Consider the following 6245-nt stretch of genomic DNA (forward strand, 5'->3'; position numbering starts at 1 on the left):
TCACACAACCCCCAAATCTCCGTAGCTTAACACACAAAGGTTTATTTTCCATTCACGGCCCTTTCTGGGGTGGATTAGTGGTAGGGACACTGCACCTCACAGTCATTCAGAACCCAGGCTCCTTCCCTGTTGTGGCTCAGCCATCTGCAGGGGCCCTGGAGTCTCTGCAGCATCCAGTGGAGAGAGGGCAGAATCCTATGGGAGACCCATAGTCTACTGTCCGAAATTCAACTCATGCCCCCTGCTAACTGCAAGGGAAACTGAGAAATGTAGTTTAGATGTGTGGCCGGAGAGAGAGAGAGAGAGAGGACCAGATATTGGTAAAAATTCACCCTTCTTACAGAGGGGGCGGGGGGGCGTTGTGTTGGTTTCTGTGATCCCCAAGGGTCCTTTGAATCCATGCAGTCTAGAATGTCCCACGAGCTCTGGCCTTTCTCACCTAAACCCCTGACCACTGGCATCCTCTTGTCCCTCAGCCTAGTCCTCTGTCATCCTGGGTTCCCCAGACTGGCCAGCCTCTTTCAGGGCTGGCATCATCTTTCCCTGAGGTTTGGGGAAAGGAGAGCCTCCTGTGGACTCACCTTAATGGGGGCCAAACAGAGTCACTTAAATTGTAGCTATAGCTGAATTTAGAAATCATCCCATTCACCAGAGATTCTTAGCCTTTTGGGTTTTTGTTTTTTTTTTTAGGGAGTATGGGGGCTATTGACCTAATTTGAAAATTTGACCAAAGCTGTGGACTCTTTAGAAAAATGTTCAGATGAGGCTGGAATTCCCATCATTGACTAGAGCAGCGGTTGTTAGCCTTCACCCAGCATCACGATCTCCTGGGGGTGCTTACTAGAAATGCACATCCCTAGGCCCACCCCCGGATTCCAATCTAGACGGTGTGCCTAGGAACCTGCATTTTGGGAGGCCCCCTGAAGTGGAGGGAAAAGACAGAGGCCCTCAAGTGGGTGCCTGGCTGTGCCCCTGGGTGGGTCTGTGCCACACAGCCCCTGCGCCGGCCCTCCTGGGAGCCAGCGGAGCCGAGCTGGCATAAGCTTCATCCGGTTCCTTTCCCACTGCACCGCCCTCCTACCCATAGGGGTAGGACAGGCAGCAGGCCAAGCCAAACACTTAAGACTCATTAGTGGGGAAAATGGAGCCTGGGCTGGTCCCAGTGCCCGGGCTCTGCTGGGAGGGGGAAGAGATGGGGCCCTGCTTCCAGAGAAGGCCAGAGCCAGGTCTGGTGGGTGGGGACAGCACACTCTCCCTCTGTCTGAGGACCGGTTCGGGGGCCTTGCTGGGAGTCAGGGAGAGAAGAGGGCAACATACATGAGCTTTGAACCGCCTGTAAAGTGTTTGACAACAGCTAGGAAAGGGTGATCTTCTTAGCATGTAGTCATTTCTCAGACTGTGCCTGGGGTTCTTGGGAGTGGCCTCAGAGGGGCAGGTCTTGGTCTTTGGAACATGGCTTTGGATTTTGGAAATGGCTGAAAGTCACTTGGATGTCTGTATTGGGGAATTCTTCGGGCGGTCAAGCGGGCTGATCACTTTTGGTCCAAGGTGGCTCTGAAGGCGATTTCTGAAGAGTTGAATGAGCTCTAGAATAAGTGTACAGCCCTCAAGGGTACCACTTTAAAGACACCAAGTCCATGTGTTTATAAACGAATCAACCCCTTTCCTACACGTCAGAAAGCTGAACTGTCCCTTCCCGGGATTTTTATTGATAACTCTCAGAGGATCTGGTCCCAATCCTGTCATGATTAGAAACGTCTCAGCACGGTCTCTCCTTGATTCCTTGCTTCCGAGGCCCTCACCCAGAGCCTGTCCACGTGTGAATTTGATGCCAGATAACAGAGGAAGCTTTTGGGAACTGAACGGGAGTGGAGTCCACGGGGCAGTCCCACATTCCCTGCAATCCAAGGCTGGAATTGGTGTTTGGGTTGGGGTTAAGCCTGTGAACGAGCTGGCTGTTGCCCACGGAAGCCTTTTGCTATTTGGGTGGTAGTGGTGGGTGTTGTGGGAAGTCTTCTACCCACAGTTCCTGCCCATTGTCCTTCCTCCAGCATCCTGTACCCCAAATGTGGTCCAGCCATCTGCCATGGATGGGCACAGCCCATCCCCGAGAGGGCTAGAGACAGGCGGTTCTGGTGGAGGGGTGAGCGGGTCAGAGTTTATCTGTGGCTTCTGACCCTCAGCTTTAAAAGAAGTATAAAATAGAAGATCTCCTCTACAGAACTGTTTTGAGGTCTAAATGGTGGCAAATGAACATACCTGGGACAGAGCAAGTGGTCCTGGCTAGTTCTTTCCTTTGTTTGTTTATATGGTGGGAGCAGAGGACCTTTTTTGGATCTCTTGACCCCTAGACTCAGAGGAGGCTGACACTTGGCCTGGAAGCTGGTGGACGGGATTTTCTCGGGGATGATTTGCCTCTGGGGTCTCTCTGAGCCTGAAGTGTAGGTTCACCTGGGATAAGCCTTTGGCCACTGAGCCACTGCCCTGACTCCCCGCCCCTCCCCTGCCAGAGACAGCCCGTCACAGACACATGCTGGCAGGTTCCAGAGGCACACGGCTCTACCCTGGGGAGAGTGCCAGGCCCTCGTGGCTGGAGCCTCCTGGGTGCAGAATGATCAAGTAGGTTTTAATCGCTGCCCAAGGAGCAACTCTAATTATACTTTCATTTATATAGCACTCTGTCTCCAAAGGGCCGAACACCCATTCATTCATTTTTTTAAAGACAAAACTTGTTGAACTTTTTTTCTGATGACAAAAGCAAAGCATATTCATTGTAGACCACTTAGAAAATACAGAGAAGTACAATTAAGAAAAGAAATTGCCTGTAACATCACCACCCAGATATACCATTTTTTAAAAAGTTTACTTTCTATTTTAGAATAGACTTAGGTTAACAGAAAAATTGCAAAAATAGTACAGAGAGTTCCCCTCAACCCACACCCAGTTTTCCTTAATGTTAATATCTTACATCGGTATGGTACTTCGGTTACAACAAATGAAATGGTATTGATACATTTTTGTTAAAGTCCAGACTTTATTCACATTCCTTAGTTTTTACCTAATAGCCCTTGTCTGTTCCAGGATCCCACATTACATGTAGTTGTCATGTTTCTTTAGGCTCCGTTTGGCTGTGACAGTTTCTGAGACTTGCCTTATTTATTTATTTTTTTTGCGGGTCCCTCACCATTGTGGTCTCTCCCGTTGCGGAGCACAGGCTCTGGACACGCAGGCTCAGTGGCCATGGCTCACGGGCCCAGCCACTCCGCGGCATGTGGGATCTTCCCGGACCGGGGCACGAACCCGTGTCCCCCGCATCGGCAGGTGGACTCTCAACCACTGCGCCACCAGGGAAGCCCGACTTGCCTTATTTTTGATGACCCTGACAGTTTTCAGGAGTACTTGTAGAATGTCCTTTAATTTGAGTTTCTCTGATGTTTTTCTCCTGATTAGACAGTGATTATAGGTTTTTGGGAGGTGGAAGTAAAGCATTCTCATGAGACCATATCAAAGGTACCTGATATCCAAACGACTTATTACTCTTAATTTTAACCTTGATCAGCTGGCCAAGGCAGTGTTTGTCAGATTTCTCCACTGTGAAGTTACTCTTTCCCCACTTTCCATACTGCACTCTTTGGAAGGAAGTACTAACTCTGGTGTTTTGATATATTTGTTTCCAATCTCAAACGTTTCCCCCTCACTTCCTAAAATGAAAGCAAAATTCCAGTGGGCGCTTGTTAATTCCTGACCTGTTGGTCTTAACCAGGAGCTGGGGTCTGGGTTCTAGCCTAGACAGTTTTTATTTTCTTATTTTCTGGAGATCTTAGCATGTAAGCACATATGACCAATTTAAATGAGTCTGTGCTTTGGTTTCATCGATTAAAACGTAGTTTTCGAGCGTTTACGATGTGCCAGGCGCTGTGCTGTGTCTTTCATGCCTTGTTAGTCCGCGTACCACCTGGTGGTAGAGATACTTTTGTTCTCTTCATGTTGTGGGTGAGAAAACTGCGATTCGTGGGAGTGAAGAAAGTCGCCCAGAGTCACACAGCGGGCAAGTGACAGAGTTGGAATTCAAACCTTGGTCTGTGACGCCAGAGCTCAGCCCTGAACCATGCTTAACTGGACTGGTGAAGAGCAAGCGTAGGGAAGGGCGGTCAGAGTACAGGCTCGGGGGTTTGGATCATAGTTCTTCCATTTACTAGCTGTGTGGCCTTGGGTAAGTCACTTCACGTCTCTAAGCCTCAGTTTTCTTAACTGTTCATTGGGAGAGTAACATTATCTTCCTCAGAGGATTAAATTACTTAAACAGTGCTTGGCTCAGGGTAGGAAATCAACAAGGGTTATTATTGTTATTACTATGCTGTTTTCTCATTTTCACATCCATCCATCCAACTAACCATCCTTCCTTCATCCATCCATCCATGAAAAGCATTGCTTGCTCTGGGCCTTGGTTTCCCCATCTACAGTGGGCGTTAAACAAGAGTGGGTGTTTTGAACCTTTTTTGTGCCACTGGGCACTCTAGGTGGTCTGGTAAAGTTAAAGACATAGGATGACAAAGGAAGCTAATTATATCAACAAACAGTTATCAAAATATTGAAAAATGAATTTGTGCCGTAGTAATACATACATTTATTTATTAATGCATTAAACAAGATCTAGTGGTAGGTCCGGTCCCTACTACAATTTTGAGGTAGTCATATGAATAATGTTTTGAGAATTCTGCCATGACTGTAATGAGCTATGAAGATACTTGTCATTATTCTCAGTGACAAAGTCTTAGGTCCTCCTAATTCTGCTGGGGCTTGGTGCCTGTGTTCATAATAGAAAGAAACACTCAATTTCCGTTAGCATTGCTGAACGCTTAGCGAACATGTATCCCCTCACTCCAGGTTCACAGATGGCTGAATTCTTAACATGGACCCCAGGTTAAGAAGGGAGCTGGTGGATGCCCGGGGTCCCTTCCAGCTCTTACAATGTGTGATTCGAGTCTGATCCCGAGGGTTTCCGGGGGGTGGAGAGAGAGGAGCCCTGTGTTCCCAGGATACTGACCACAGGACAGACATGCCTTGGGGCCTTTCAAGCCTCAGCCTGGCTTTCCCGGATTGCTCTGTTCTAGATGTTTCAGAGAAGCTGGCTGGCAGCTCCCCGTGGAGACTTTGCCCTCACTGATGAATGGCTGCTGCCGCACATCTATTGACCGGAGCCCTTTGTTTTCCAGAAGCAACCTGCCTTTCTCTTGTTAACCCCTGCCGGCCTGGCCCCAATCAGGATGCTTTCTGTGCTCCGGGCTCAGCCCCGGGGCAAGACAGACATCAGGAGAAGGTTAACATCCGGGATGAAGGGCGCCCACCAAAGGCCGGGAGCTATGCTGGGGCCTCTTATCTAAGTGCTTGGCTCATTGAATCTGCTGGCAGCACAGGAGCTAGACTTCAAACCCCAGGTCTGTCTGAACTTCAAACGCTGTGGTCTCTCCGGGGCTCCAGAAACTTCTATCCTTTCTTCACCACACAGGAGAGTTCGGGGTCTTTTCCACCCCAAGATACACACATAACCATCCCCACCCCCCTTCCCACCACACACACACACACACACACACACACCCCCCACACATACACTTTCTCAGATCCACAGACAGATCGGGGTTGGTTTCACCCAGCATGAGAAGGAGCCATTGACTGAAGCTTTGGGGTGCTGTGAAGATGGGAAAGGCCCTCCCTGCCCCCAAGTCTGCTAGTTTTCAGCCCCTGGAAGCCAGCATTTTCATCACTAGCAGCCCATATCTTTGGGTTAAGCATTGCCCTCCCTGGGGCTTTGGATTAGAATACAATCTCTAAGGCAATGCTAATTCTTCCGACCTTAAAGCCTTTGTTAGTGTTTGTGCAGGTGGCAGGGCACAGGCACGCAAGGGGAAGCCGTGGCGTCTGAGGGCCCGGGACCCCGCCGGGGCTATGCTGAGACACTCAGCAAACTCCTCCATGCAATGCAGTCCAACAGACATTTTATCGAACCATCTGTTACTCATGCTGGGGAAGTGGAGATGAGTCAGGTACAGCCATCATCTCAGGGTCAAAAAGTCTGGCAAGGAAGACAACTACAGGAGACAAACCAAACTATGGTGTCATAGAGATAATAATGGTGACATGTACAGCGTGAGACAGTGCAGAGCAATTTGGATGGGAGCTGTCTTAGTCTGCTCTGGCTGCTGTAACAAAATACCACAGGCTGGGCAGCTTAAACAACAGGAACT

This window comes from Lagenorhynchus albirostris, chromosome 9 (assembly GCF_949774975.1).
Source record: "Lagenorhynchus albirostris chromosome 9, mLagAlb1.1, whole genome shotgun sequence".
NCBI classification, from domain to species: Eukaryota; Metazoa; Chordata; class Mammalia; order Artiodactyla; family Delphinidae; genus Lagenorhynchus; species Lagenorhynchus albirostris.